At 52.5% G+C, this 14,410-nt stretch overlaps 1 protein-coding gene across 1 annotated transcript in view; it reads left to right on the top strand.

Moving 5' to 3' along the window:
* Nucleotides 1-1,811: 1,811 nt before the first annotated feature.
* The window catches only part of COL22A1 (collagen type XXII alpha 1 chain), a 244,538-nt gene continuing 231,939 nt past the window's right edge, over nucleotides 1,812-14,410 (top strand). The window contains exon 1 of the mRNA XM_021088863.2: nucleotides 1,812-2,263. The gene's annotated coding sequence lies outside the window, so the exon portion shown is untranslated. The remainder of the gene's footprint in view (nucleotides 2,264-14,410) is intronic.

Below are 14,410 nucleotides of genomic sequence, written 5' to 3' on the forward strand. Positions count from 1 at the left end.
CAGAACTGTCTGCTCACTCCTCCAGCCTCGAGGCCTGCCTCTCTTGGCAGAGATGGGAGGACAAAGGGAATCCTAGGGTCTACTTCCTGGGGGCAGAGCGGTTTTGAACCCACAGACCCATTGTAGTGAAGAGGCTGGTTTGAAGGAACAGCAGGGAGGAGGCGTTGGAAGACTCAGATGCCAGCCTGGCCTCTTCCGAAGCCAGAAAGGAGCTGCAGGGGAGGCCACTGGGCTCCAGCAGCTTTTCTAACCTGGGGAGGCTTTTTTGGTTCTTTTTTTTATTTTTATTTTTTGCCTTGTAGGGCCACACCCACAGCACATGGAAGTTCCCAGGCTAAGGGTCCAAGCAGAGCTGCAGTTGCTGGCCTACACCCCAGCCACAGCAACGTGGGATCCTTAACCCACTGGGTGAGGCCAGGGATCGAACCTGCATCCTCATGGATACGAGTCGGGTTTGTTACCACTGAGCCACAAAGGGAACTCCCAGATGCATGCTAATTTTTAACAGCAGCAATAATAAATACAGACAGGGCCCAGGACTCCTGGCTGGGCACACGCAGGGCACACCCCCCTGGGCTCACCCACACCACCCTGCACCTGGGCCGTCCTGGCATACACTGGGCAGTGATGCGTGTGCCATGCAGCCCTCCCACGCAGGCGTGATCACTCTCTTCCCTGCCTCCACACCCCACCTGTGACTCTGATAAGCAAGACACCCATTCAGGGAGTTGCCATCTTGCCCCAGGGCCTCTTCTCACTAGCACACCTCCGGTGTCCCATTACCTGGACCTGACACTGCCTGGTACCAAGTCGGCCCTCAGTACCCACGCAAGGAATGCACTGCCACTGTGGCAGCGGGAAATGAGGAGGAAAGGAAGGGGCTGGGTTGCTGAGAAATCCCTGAGTCACAGATGAGCCCCATACTGTCTGTTTATTAAATCCCTGCAGCCAAATAAAGACGCCCCAGAGTCAGGAGCCTGACTGGGAGGGGAGCTGGGTGGGAGAGGTCATACAAATTAAGCCATGTTCTCATCTAGTTCAAAATACCCAGGCCCAGCCCATTTTTAGGAACAGAGGGTCAGCAAGCCAAAGGAGAAGAGCCCTCAGGCCAGCACCTGCTGACTCTCTGCTGCTAGAGGCTGGGAAGCCCTTTAGGAAGAAAGGTGTTCTCATCAGATCCACCTGGGCCCCCACCCTTGCTCCGCGCTCCGCTGGGGGGCACCTGGCAGGTGACAATGGCTCTCTCTGAACTTTCGCAGTTTTCATCTCAAAATGAGAATGTCAACCCCCCCCTCCCCCGGGGAGGTCCTGACCGCCAGTACAGCGGCCACCTGCAGGAGGAGGCAGGTAGAGGCTGGGGTGGAGTGGGACGCAGTGTCAGACAGGCGCAGAGTTCCGCCCCGTCCCCCTGCCCCCCAAACTTGCCAAACTTGCGCAGCTGCTGCCTAGTGAGGGGGCTATTTCAGACCGGACGGTAAAAGGGACCAAAATATCCAGTGAAGCCTATAATTGGACTGCGAGCTCTCAGGCCCCGTGCGGGGCTTCCTAGGGCCTCCGCTTCACTGCCTGGAGCCCGACACTGTCCCTGCCCCCATGCCCAGGCAACTACCCGCGTCGTGTTCGGGTAGGGACACACCCTTGCCCTCTCCGCTTTCTTCCGGGGACCTCCCGCCCCACCTCGGCCCCTCCCGCTCCAGGAGACTGTGTGTCTCCTTCTCGGCTCGAGCCCCGCCCCTCGCCCCGCCCCGCCCCTCCTCGCCCCGCCCCGCCCACCCCGCCGCGGCCCCGCCCCCCGCCCGGCTCCGCCCCCCGAGCTCTGGGCTGGGGATCCCACCGCTCGGGCCACTTCGCCCCTGGGGGGACGGAGCAGCTTTGTTCTTGGGCAGCAGCTGGACTGGCTGCCGCTGCTGCATTTCTCCCCAGGGCAGTATCTCCCTTTTCCCTATTTTTCTGTTTCTCACACACTTTCTGTTTTATTCTCTAAGATCCAAGCCTTACCTATTCTGCATTTATTTAGTTCTTGGTTTGAAAACTAGCTCTCTCTCTCCGGACCCCTGGCCTGTGGGAGGCCCCCTAGACCCATTACAAGTCTTTTCTAGAGAGTCAGCTGGTTAGATTTGGGGGGAGGGTGGGTAGGGTCGCTGGCAGGTGACCCCCAGGAGGGGGCTGCCTGGGGCTGGCCTCTTCTCCAGCCACCGCTTCCTGTGGACCCGCCCTGGACTGGAACCCCAGCTGACATCCCTTTGAGCTTCTCCCCTGCCAGGTAAGGCCGGCTTCTGTTCTGCGCCGGGGGGGCTGCTGGAGGTCACAGCCCCCCACCCCCCATCTGCCCCTGACCTGGAGTGAAGAGTGGAGGGCAGGGGCAGGAGCCCTTCTCTAACGTGGGTTGTTTCCTTCTGGAGCCTGAACACACTGAGCTCTTCAGGGAGTGACCTCAGTCCTGAGAGGTGGGTCCACTCTGCCCCGAGCTTCGGAGGAGCATGGAGCAAAGTCCCGAGCAAGCACCTGTTTGATTCCCCTCAAGCAGCCCCAGGAGACGGGGACCGCGGGGATGAGGGCAGCATGTCAGATGCCCGCTTGTTTCTGCTTTGAGAGTTGCTGAGATATCCCAGCTTCTTTCGGCTTTCGGGTAACAAATTTGGAGTAAGAGCCAGAAAGATTTAAAAAAAAAAAAAAAGCCAGAAAAAGCCCAAACCCCAAAATAAGAAGGGTGAAGTAGGGCAGGATGACTTCCCTTCGGTTTTGCATTTCTTGTCCAGGATCTTTGCATGTGGGTCTAAGTTTACATCTCTCTCCTATCTGAACTGTACATCCTGCCTCCCCACTTTCTCTGGCCCAGGAAGGTGCTTCTGTCCTTTTTCTGGAGCGCAGCCCTCTACAGCCAACCACAGTGGTTCACCAGGTTATAAATGTAACTGGAAGTAGTTGTGCCATTGGAAAATGTGTCCTTCTGTCTCCCTGCTCAAGTCCAGACTCAGAGATGACAGACAGGGGACATGCTTATCCTGCATCTCCTGAAGGAGGCAGCCCCCCTACTCCTGTCCTGGGGCTCCTGCCTGGTCCCCCTCCCCAGAGCTTCATTCTGATACTTGTCACCTTCCAGAACCCTGTGTGCCACCCCTGTCCCCACACAAGCCATTCCAGTCCCCATCTGTCTGTCTCTCCTGAGGATGTACACCAGGCAAGTTCCTAGAAATCCAGACTTGTGCTGTGAGAGCCCCTCCCCCACGTCCCCCCCAACACCCGATGGACCAGATCTTCAGAGCTGCTCTAGTGTAGTTCACTGAGCTGGTCCAGGAAAGTTCTCAGCTCCAGGGCTCCAGGTTGCTAGGGGCCTGCTGAGTAGGATGGAACTGGCTCAGCAGGTACAGGTGAAGGCCAGGGGCTTTGCTGTCTTGCCTTCCGGTCCTAACTCTGCTACTTTCTCTGGCTGCCCTGAGCTCGGGGACTGTGCCCGGTGACTCTCTTTCCTCAGCTGCCTCGTGGGGACAGTAAAGGGAGACAGACGAGCTCTGTGTGTGCCTGTGCCTGGGAGGTGTGTCTTCGCTTGCTTCTGCTTCACAGACCCAGGAGGGGGATGCATCAAGGTTGTGGGAGGAAGCGCCCCCACCCCATCCTAGATTTCCTTGTCACTCTGCTCCCCAGGGGCCAGCTGCGTGACTTTGGGAAATTACCACCTTGTGGTTTTAAGGCAAAGACACTGGAAGAGAAGGGGATTTCCTTTCCTGGGGAGCCAGGAGTGACTCTGGGGATCCATGTGGCCTTTAAAATGTTCCAAGCAGAAATCTGTTTAACTGGTTTTTTTCCTGAGGCTTCATCAACGTTTTATCAGATTCTCAAAACTTGGTTTGTCTTTTGGGGTTTTTTTTTTTTTTTTTTTTTTTTTTTTATCTGTGAAAATGGTTAAGTAAGTGGCTCACAGCCTCATCCCGCCCGTGGGCAGTTTTAGTGCTTCAGAGGTTATTTCACATGTGTTTTAATTATTTGCCGACATGAACGTTCAGGAGATTTCATGTACACATCTTAATCTCTGGCTTCTCTTGAAAAATGAGAAGATGGGACAACGTTTGGCTTCTGTCCCAGCGAGGCCATCAAAGTAGCCGCCTGCTTCAGGCTGGCCTGGTGCCCTCCGGTCAGCCAGGGTCTGCGTCCCTGGCAGGGAGTTCTGGACCGCACGATTGGGGTTACCTGTCTCCCTCAGATTGCACTCTAAGAGGGGTGCAGAGAAGCAGGGTGTCCTGGGAGCAGAGCTGTGGCTCACGGGGAAGATGAGCGCGGCCCATCCCGCAGGGTGGAGGAGAGAGGTGTGTGGCCGCGGGGAGTCTGGAGGAGCGCCCGGAGGAGAGGCGGCCGCTCTGCTGTCTTGGTCCCCAGACGGGGAAGCAGGAGGATTTCCCTGGCCACTGGATCCCAGTGCAGTGCAGAGCAGTGTAGAGACAGGAGGGATCCCCCAGATCCACTCATCTGGGATCCCAACAGAGGATGGACGGCCGTTGCTTGGGGTAGGGGGTATAGGTTCAAGGGCAGGGGCAGGGGTAGAAGCTGATCTGAACCTTGCCAGTCTTCTCCCAGCGTGACATCCTGCGCTTCCTAAGTGCTTTCCTTCCAGCCCTAAAATGCTGCTGCTCCCCCAGGCTCCCCATTTCTTCCTTCAATGCTGCTGCTGATGACGTAGAGGCCAACACAGGTTGTGTGGTCACTGTGGGTCAGGACCACAAACTCTGCGTGGGCCATTCCCATCCAGGAACAGGGAGCTGGACGGTGAGAGAGTCTGAGCGACTCACCTGAGGACAGGTAGAGGGAATACAAGAGTCAGGATTCAGAGTCACATGGGGGGATCCGAGCCCTAAGCCCTTGTCGCATCGACAAAGGCCTTTTCCTCAACTTGGGAAACTTCCCCTTGAAAGAGCCCGTAATTACCCATGGAGGCCAGCAGGCCAGCCAGGAGAACCAGAGTGAGAAAGGCCCACGGGGAGTTTTTAGGGTGGGAAGTGTCCCTGGCAATGTTTTAGCCAGTCCTTCTACTCAAGAATTGAAGCCATGGCAGGTTGCCTGACAAAAATCACTTTCATTTTTATGCTTTTTATTCAATAAAAGTAAAAATAGTTTTATTCATAAAATAACAACAAAAATCAGGGAAGAGGGATCTGGTGAGTTGGGAAAAGTACAATTCCCCCATTTTACAGATGAGGAAACAGAGTTTCTAGGAGAAAGTCAGTAACTTGCCTGCGTGTATTTAGAGACGGAGGTGGGTCTCAAACCCAGGGCTCCCGAGAGGTGTCTGGGCAGAGAGGAGTCGGCCCTTTGGTCTTCCCACCCAGGACTCAGCAGTGTGTGTGCATGTGTGCACGCGCGTGTACCGGCGTGTGTGTCGGGGGTGGGTGGGCGTCCGAGATGACCAGGCCAAGGCCAGGCAGCCACGTGGACCTCTCCTCCCTATAGCACCTTGCCTGGGGCCAGCCCAGGGCTTGTGGATCAGTGACGTTGTGAACCAATGCCCACAGGAAGGCAGCGTTGAATGAATGGATGAGTGATGTGCCAGGACCACTTCTCAGCTGTATTATTTAGCAAAATCACTTTCTCTGCGGCTTTAGGAAGTGCCATTTTGTTCTATTGCTTCTTAGACTCCCTTCACCGGGGGAAGGCGGCGATGCTCCGGGTCCCCGCTTGCTGCCTCAGCGAGCCCCTTTCTGCACGTGACCTCCACCCCTCTGCCGTGCTGTCCCACAGGCTGCTCCCAAGGAATAGGGTTTCTGGGTCCAGGGCTCACCATGAATGGCTCTCAGGAGGTTTGAGGACTGAGCACTCGTGAGAGGCTGAAAGCCGGGCAGGCCTGTGGCCCGAACAAAGGGAGGTCTTGGCAGAGACCCAGGGAATGTGTGCAGGGTGGACTCGCCGGGCCGCTGTGGTCGAGGACATTGTCAGACTCCTCCAGTGACAAACTCCATCTGATGGTTAAGTTCCCTCCTGCTGTCCGCTTGCCTGAGCTTGTATACTCCCAGTTACTGGAGGCTCACTACTTCTAGCTAATCTGCCTATGTTCCAGGAGAGAGGAGAGTATTCTTTTAATATTTATTTATTTATTTTAATTTTAAGGGCCACACCCGGGCATATGGAAGTTCCCAGGCTAGGGGTTGAATTGGCTGTAGCCACTGGCCTACACCACAGCCACAGCAACATGGGATCTGAGCCGTGTCTGCGACCTACACTGCAGCTCACAGCAACACTGGATCCTTAACCCACTGAGCGAGGCCAGGGATCAAACCCACAACCTCATGGATACTAGTTGGGTTTGTTTCTGCCAGGCCACAATGGGAACTCCTCATTTTAATTTTTAAAAATTTGGTTCATAATACACTTTTAGAAAACAAAACAAAACAATTCATAGCATCTTTTGGTTGGAACTCTCTGCAAAGAGAAGCCTTTCCTCTCAGCGCCTGTGGGACAGCCTGCTCTCCATTCCATAAAGACAAGGCAAAGCAAACTAACCTCAAGCATACATTAACCAAAATCTCACTAGAAAATAAAACAGCACTGGCATTCCCGATGTGGTACGGCAGGTTCATGATCCGGCTTGACTCTGTGGAGGCGCTGGTTCAGTCCCCGGCCTGGTGAAGTGGATTAAGGATCTGGTGTTGCTGCAGCTGTGGCATAGGTCCCAGCTCTGGCTCCGATTTGATCCCGGCCTGGGAACTTCCGTATGCCAAGGGTGCCGCCAGAAAAGAGAAAAAAATAAAATAAAACATAACTGCAAGCTTCTTTGTAAGGATGGATTCAGTGACTACACAAAGTTTTGAAAAATAATCATTCCTTTTCTGGGCTCTTTGGTCTGAAGGCTGTAAGATGCCCATCACGGTCCCTTGCCTGGTGTCCTTATCCAGTGACTGAGTCATACTTGTCCCAGCACTGCCCACCTCCGGGGACAGGGGAATCACCACCTCCCATGGGGCTCCGAGGTGCATGGCTGGCCACCTGGTTAAAACGAAAGCCCACTCCCTGCCACTCCCATCTGCCAGCCCTTATTTTATGTTTTTGGAGATACTTAGAATAATTTAAATCTTCTTTCCCTTGACATTTTTTTTTTTTTTTTTTTTTTTTGGCTGTGCCCTCGGCATGTGGAAGTTCTGGGGCCAGGGATCAAACCTGCCCCACAGCAGTGACAACACCAGATCCTTAACCGGCTGAGCCACCAGGGAACTCTTTCCATGACACTTTTTGAGCTCTGTAAAAAGAAAGCAAATGTGGAGTTCCAAGTTGTGGCTCAGCAGAAATGAAACCAACTAGTGTCCATGAGGATGCAAGTTCGATCCCAGCCTCCATCAGTGGGTTAAGGAGCTGGCGTCGCCATGAGCTGTGGTGTAGGCTGCAGATACGGCCCAGATCTGGCTTTGCTGTGGCTGTGCTGTAGGCCGGCAGCTGTAGCTCCAATTCGACCCCTAGCCTGGGACCTTCCATATGCCATGGGTTCGGCCCTAAAAAGAAAAAAAAAAAAAAGAATGCAACCCTGAGTCTGAGGTTGGATGCCAGTTGGTGCCAGGCTGTATGCTACACATTCTCACATCATTTACTCTGTGAATCAGCTATGTTGCCATCCCCGTACAGATGGACAGACTGAGGCTGATGCACATTTAATCCCACAACTAGTAAGCAGCAGAGCTGGGATCCAAACCCATGACTCAGTGCAAAGCCCCTGCCCTGAACCAAAGCGTATACCTTAAGCATATAAGGTACATGTACAGAATTCATCTGAAGATGCAAATATGCCATTTGGAAAATCGTTTATTTCCTTTTAAAAAATAGTTCTTGGAGTGCCTGTCATGGCTCAGCAGGAACAAACCAAACTAGTATCCATGAGGACTCGTGTTCCATCCCTGGCCTCACTCAACGGGTTAAGGATCTGGTGTTGCTGTGGCAGTGGTGTAGGCTGGCAGCTATAGCTCCATTTCAATCCCTAGCCTGGGAACTTCCATATGCCTGAGCGTGGCCCTAAAAAGACAATAAAATAAAATAAAATAGTAAAAGAAAAATAGTTCTTATTAGAATGTTTAAATTATAAAAGTAATGAAACGTATTTTTACTTTTTTTTTTTTTTTTTGTCTTTTTGCCTTTTCTAGGGCCGCTCCTGTGGCATATGGAGGTTCCCAGGCTAGGGGTCGAATTGGAGCTGCAGCCTACACCACAGCCACAGCAACTTGGGATCCGAGCTGTGTCTGCGACCTACACCACAGCTCACGACAACACCGGATCCTTAACCCACTGAGCAAGGCCAAGGATTGAACCCGAAACCTCATGGTTCCTAGTCGGATTCGTCAACCACTGCGCCACATCGGGAATGCCGACATATTTTCTGGCTGCCCTTGACTGGCAGCCAGGCACTGTGATGGGGACCCTCATCCTTCCAATCAGCTGGTGAGGCGGTTGTTACCGATGAGGCCCTGAGACTTGGAGAGAGACGGAGGCTGAGCTCACGTAGCCGGCCAGCGCTGGAGGCGGAAACCAAACTAGTCTCTCCGGCCCCACGGTCCATGGCTCTCCATCTCTGTGATGTCTCAAATCTCTTGGGGGGGGGGGGATCTGCTTGTGGCTTATCGTCCTCCCCCAGGAAAAGGGGAGCCTCCTGGGACAGCACCTCCAAAATCAGTGTGGATGCTGCGGCACTATTTATGGGCATTGCTTCATCCCTCCAGACGCTACTCAAAATAAGTTAAACAGAAATATCTTTCTGTGTCCTCAGGACCCTGTAATCTGAGACAGTCTCTTGTGAAATGAACTGAGACAGTCTATTCAGGGTGGGGTGGGGGGAGGAAAGAAAGAAGGAAAAAAAAAATCAGGAAGCATTCAATACTGAAAATGAAAGAAACACGAATGGGGCTGTGGCAGCTCTCAGGTGTTTGGAAAGACTGATGCTCCTGAGGGGGTGGGGCTCCCGTCTGGGCCACTGTCGCTTGGCCCGGGAGGGGTTCAGGGTCGGGTGGCTGGTAGGTTTTGGAAGTCAGCCCCTGGAGGGGAGGGTGGGCAGGGTGCTTCTGGGAAAGCCTGTCTAAGTTGAGCAGCTGTCAATCAAAGATGCAATGAGAGGGGACAAGAGAGGAAGGACAGGGAGGAAGGAAGCAGGGAGGCTGCATGGCAGAGGCTGGGTGAGCTCGAGATGGAGCCGTACCTGCTGGGTCTTAAGTACAAGGCCTGCTCTGTGGTTTGCAAGTGGAAGAAGCCCAGCTCACATGGACATAGGTTTAAAAAAAGGGGGTGGGGACAGATTTATCCCCAACACAAAAGCTCTGGGTGCTTCTGGACTTCGGGGCACACTGGGCTAAGGTGCTCAAGTGCCAAGATTCGTCTTGTGTCCATCAACGGGTGGCCTCCTTCTCCATCAGGATCCCCCCACCCGCACCCCTACCCCCGTGTCATGGCACCTGGCCTTCAACGTCTCCAAACATAGCAGTTCTGGCAGAAATGTACGTGTCTTCGTGGCCTCTCCAGCAGAGGTCCCAGGGCTGGCCCTGATGGGCCCAGCTCAGATAATGTGCTTGTCCCTTGTCATATTCCAGCGTCTAGTAGGGATGTGCCATCCAACTTGGTCTGGTCTGGTCCTATGCCACCTGCCACCCCACTGGCCAGGCCATGGAGTCCCCTCATGTGAACTATGTTGGTCAAGAGAAGAGATGGTTTCACCAAAGCAAGAGACAGATTCTTTTGCCCACAGAAGGGAGTCTCAGAAGGCGTAGGGGACAGAGGGACCAGGCAGGGGAGACTCACTGTGGGTAGGACCTCAGAGGGGACCAGAATGGGAAGCCTGCTGCCTCGGGTCATGATAACTGCACGACCCGAGCAATGCCTTGGCCGTGGGTTTCCAGTCCACGAACGGGGACAGAGATGCTGAGCTCAGCAGACTATTGTGCGGATTCCGTAGGGACGTCCTGGGACTGCCCCTGCCGTGTGGCTGACGCTGGGCGAGCCTTAAGTGAATTCACGTTTCTCTCCGTTCCGATTGGAGGGGCCATCCTCCTCGAGGGGATGAGCGGAAGGGACATTTGTTACGTCATTTTCTTGTCCCTGAACAAATCTTAACCAAATCACATAGCTTTTTGTTCCCTTTCAGGTGCTGCAAGGGCTGTGGCAGTTAGTTCTAGTATCAGAGTTTAATCCTATCGTCGCAGTAAAGCTTTCTCTGCCCTGCCGTCACTGCCGATGCTAAACCCTGGTCCCGAGGGTCCTGGGTGGGGGAGGGGGTAGTGAGCGGGCTCTTTCCTTCCTTCTTCCGGTTTCTCTGGGGGGTTGGAGTGAGGATGAAAGGGGGAGGTCAGGGGGTGGTGGCTAGTACCTCAGTGGCTGCAGGGTGGTCCTCTCCTGGCTGTCCTTCCCACCCATACTTTGCTGTGTTCCAGGCACCCAAGTGGTGGTTCTCTCACATAGCTTCCTGAACTTGGGGTCCCCCAGCCTGGGAGGTCTTTCTCTACCCCTTCTGCTTCTGCTCCGGCGACGCCCTCTTGTGGCTGCTTACGGCTGGAGTCTCCTTGTGCACGCTGCTGTCTTGGTTAGGTACCAGCCCCATAACCCAAACCCACCTTGCTTGTGTGATCTTTATTTGACTCACGGGAAGCTCGCTCATCCTTGCCACCTGGCATCATGGGCATTCAGGCGGCCCCAGCTCTGCCAGCTCTCCGTTCACGTCTCCCTTGTTCTCATAGGGCCAGGCCAACATGCAAGCAGGTGACAGAGGTGAGGCCGATGTGGGTACCAGCCAGTGCCTGAGGGTCTGTGAGGCGGGCTCTGAGCTCTGTCAGAGGCAGTGAGAGGTCACTGCATCCTCGATCCAAAGTTCACATTTGTGTGTCAGGAGCCTCATTTGGATCTTGTAAGGAAGTGCCAATGGTGAGGTCAGGGGCGAGAGGTCACTCCCAAGGCTGTTGGTTGCAGGAATCCCAGAGCCCAGAGAGGCCTTTGCCTCCTCACTCCATCCTGGTCCCTCTTTCTGACCAGCGGGCTCCGTCCCATCAGTCAGATCTCAGATGTCCCCAGCTCAGAGGAGACTTTACAAAGTGTAAAAATTGTTCTGGGAGTTCCCGTCGTGGCTCAGTGGTTAACGAATCTGACTGGGAACCATGAGGTTGCGGGTTGGATCCCTGGCCTTGCTCAGTGGGTGAAGGATCCGGCGTTGCCGTGAGCTGTGGTGTAGGTCACAGAGGCAGCTCGGATCCCGCATGGCTGTGGCTGTGGTGGAGGCCGGTGGCTGCAGCTCCGATTGGACACCTAGCCTGGGAACCTCCATATGCCATGGGTGCGGCCCTAAAAAAGACAAGAAAAAAATTGTCCTGCTCACAACTCCTTTTATCACATAACCCTGTTGTGTTCAAATCACTGACTACTCTCAGAAACCACATGGCTCTATTTGTTTCCTGGTTTGGTTTTTCTCTTCTCTCCCTAGAAAGGAAGTTCCCAGGAGGCGGGGCATTGTTATACCCAGTGATTAAAACAACGCCTGGCATCCAGTCTGTGCATTAATCAGTGACCTCACAGGCCGAGCGGAAGAATGGGGCAGTGGGCGATGGCTCCCGGAGTGGGACGTGCCTTTCGAGTCCTTTGGGGGCCAGTTTAAGAAATTGCCTTTGTTTTAAGAATAGACAGATATGGCTTGAGTTTCATGGCAAATGGCAGAGGTACACAGCTGGCATCTGGCCTCTTCTAAGGGAAAAAAAAGAACGGATAGGAAATATCTTTGAATTCCGCAGCATGAGGAAGGAGGTCAGGAAAACACATCTATCACTCTATTTCCATCTCCTTCCATCACGTTAATCCTGCATTTTGGCAGCGTTAAGGCTTAAGCGGATTCCATTGAAATCTGGCGTCGTGTGAACGGCGAGGGTGTCAGGGCTGCGAGGATGTTCTTGCTGGTTGTTAGGACCAGAGGCTCCTCCTGGCCTCAGCTCTATCCTTTCCCTTTTCTGCAAGACACCCTAACAAGTACTTCCACTCTATGGGGTGGGGGGGGGGGGAGGGAACCTGTCCTCTGTGGCTAAGTTGAGAGGACGCAGGATTTAGGATGATGGTAGCCTGGAAATAAATTCCAGTTCTGCAGCTTCCTGGCTATACGATCTGGGACACACCTCTTCAGTTTCCTGGACTTGAGATTCCTCAGTGGTAAGAATCATTTTGTCAGCTCGTCATAAAGAGACGCAATGATTGCCGGGAAACCGCAACGTGTCTCTGATGGCCGTTTACGTCATCTGTGCCATTCCATGTTCACCCCATCTCTTACCCCTCAACCGCTTCATCAGCTGCCACTCTGCGGGTTTGGACATGTATTTTCTTCTTCTTCTTCTTCTTCTTCTTCTTCTTCTTTTTTTTTTTGTTGTTGTTTTACTTGAATTTTTAAATTAAAGTATGGCTGACTTACAATGTTGTGCCAATGTCTGCTGTACAGCAAAGTGACCCGGTCATACATATATACACAGTCCCTTTCTTATATCATCTTCCCTCATAGTCTATCCCAAGAGACTGGATACAGTTCCCTGTGCTGGACAGTAGGACCTCATTGCTTATCCATTCTAAATGGAATAGTTTGCATCTACTACCCTCAAATGCCCCATTCATCCCACTCCCTCCCTTCCCCTTGGCAACCACAAGTCTGTTCTCCATGTCTCTGAGGCTGTTTCTATTCTGTAGATAGGTTCATTTGTGCCATATTCAAGATTCCGCATATAGGTGATATTACATGGTATTTGTCTTTCTCTTTCTGACTGACTTCACTTAGTACAAGAATCTCTAGTTGCATCCATGTTGCTGCAAATGGCATTATTTTGTTCTTTTTCAGGACTGAGTAATATTCCATTGTATATATGTACCACTTCTTCTTAACCCATTCATCCGTCGATGGACATTTTAGACATGTCTTTTCACTGCCCTAAAAAATCCTCTGTGCCTGTTCAGCCTCTCAACCCCCACACTCTTGGAAGCCATTGATCTTTTCAACTGTCTCCATAGTTTTGGCTTTTCCAGAATGTCACATAGTAGGAATCATACAGTATATAACCTTTTCATATTGGTTTCTTTCACTTAGTAATGTGCATTGAAGTTTCCTTCATGTCTCTTCATGGCTTGATAGCTCATTTCTTCTCACCACTGAGCACCATTTCATGGTGTGGATGGACCCCAGTTGCTTTATTGATTCACCTCCCGAAGGCCACCTTAGTTGCTTCCAAGTGTTGGCGGTTATGAACAAAGGGCCTCTAAACACCCATGTGCAGGATTTGTGTGGACATAGGTGTTCATCTCCCTTAGATAAACGCCAGGGAGGGTGACTGCTGGGTCATACGGTAAGAATATGCTTAGTTTAGGGAAAATCCACCAAACTGTCCTCCAAAGTGGCTTTTCTGTTCGTGTTCTCACCAGCAATGAATGAGAGTTCCTGTTGCTCCATGCTCTCGTCAGCATTTGGCGCTGTCTGTGCTCCAGATTTTGGCCTTTCTGATGGGGGTGGGATGGTATCTCATGGTTGTTTTAACTTGCGTTTCCCTGATGACACATGATGTGGAGCATCTTTTTGTTGTATTATTTTCCATGTGTATACATCTTCGTTGGTGAGCTGTTTAAGAACATAGGCCCATTTGAAAAAAATCAGGTTGTTTGTTTTCTTATAGTTGAGTTTTAAGAGTTTATGGTATATTTTGGATAACCCTTTTTTTTTTTTTTTAAAGTCTTTTTAAGGCCACACCTGCAGCATGTGGAAGTTCCCAGGCTAGGGGTCAAATCAGAGCTATAGCTGCCGGCCTAACCACAGCCACAGCCACAGCAACGTGGGATCTGAGCCACATCTGCCCACCTACACCATAGCTCACAGCAATGCTGGATCCTCCACCCACTGAGCGAGGCCAGGGATCAAACCCAAATCCTCATGGATACTAGTTGGATTCTTTACCACTGAGCCATGGCAGGAGCTCCTGGATAACCATTCTTTATCAGAGGTATATTTTTTGGGCCATGCCCATGACATGTGGAAGATCCCAGGCCAGGGATCGAATCCACACCACAGCAGCGGCTCAAGTCTCTTCAGTGGCAACTGCCAGACCCTTAACCCGCTGCACCACAAGGGAGCTCCATCTGATGTATCTTTTGCAGATATTTTCTCCTGCTCTGCAGCTTGTCTTTTCCTTCTCTTGAAGGTTTAGTTTGCTTGTTTATTTTTAGTTAAAAATACACCACAGAGAATTCTCTACCATAAAACTCACAGGAAGGTCAGGGGAAGAAGAACCAGAGCTACAGAAGGACTGCAGCATACGCACTCCCATGACTAAGTGGTCGTAATTGAGGGTGAAGCTGACAGTGTCTGAGGGGAAGGACTGGCCTCTCCCCTCGCCCCCACCCTGGCCTGCACACTGCTTGCCCGCAGGGCTCTGTCTTCCACTCCCCCTGC

This window comes from Sus scrofa, chromosome 4, assembly GCF_054392235.1.
Source record: "Sus scrofa isolate SSC_HxYL_T2T_F1_AM1 chromosome 4, Sscrofa_HxYL_maternal_Yorkshire_Landrace_v2.0, whole genome shotgun sequence".
Classification (NCBI taxonomy): domain Eukaryota; kingdom Metazoa; phylum Chordata; class Mammalia; order Artiodactyla; family Suidae; genus Sus; species Sus scrofa.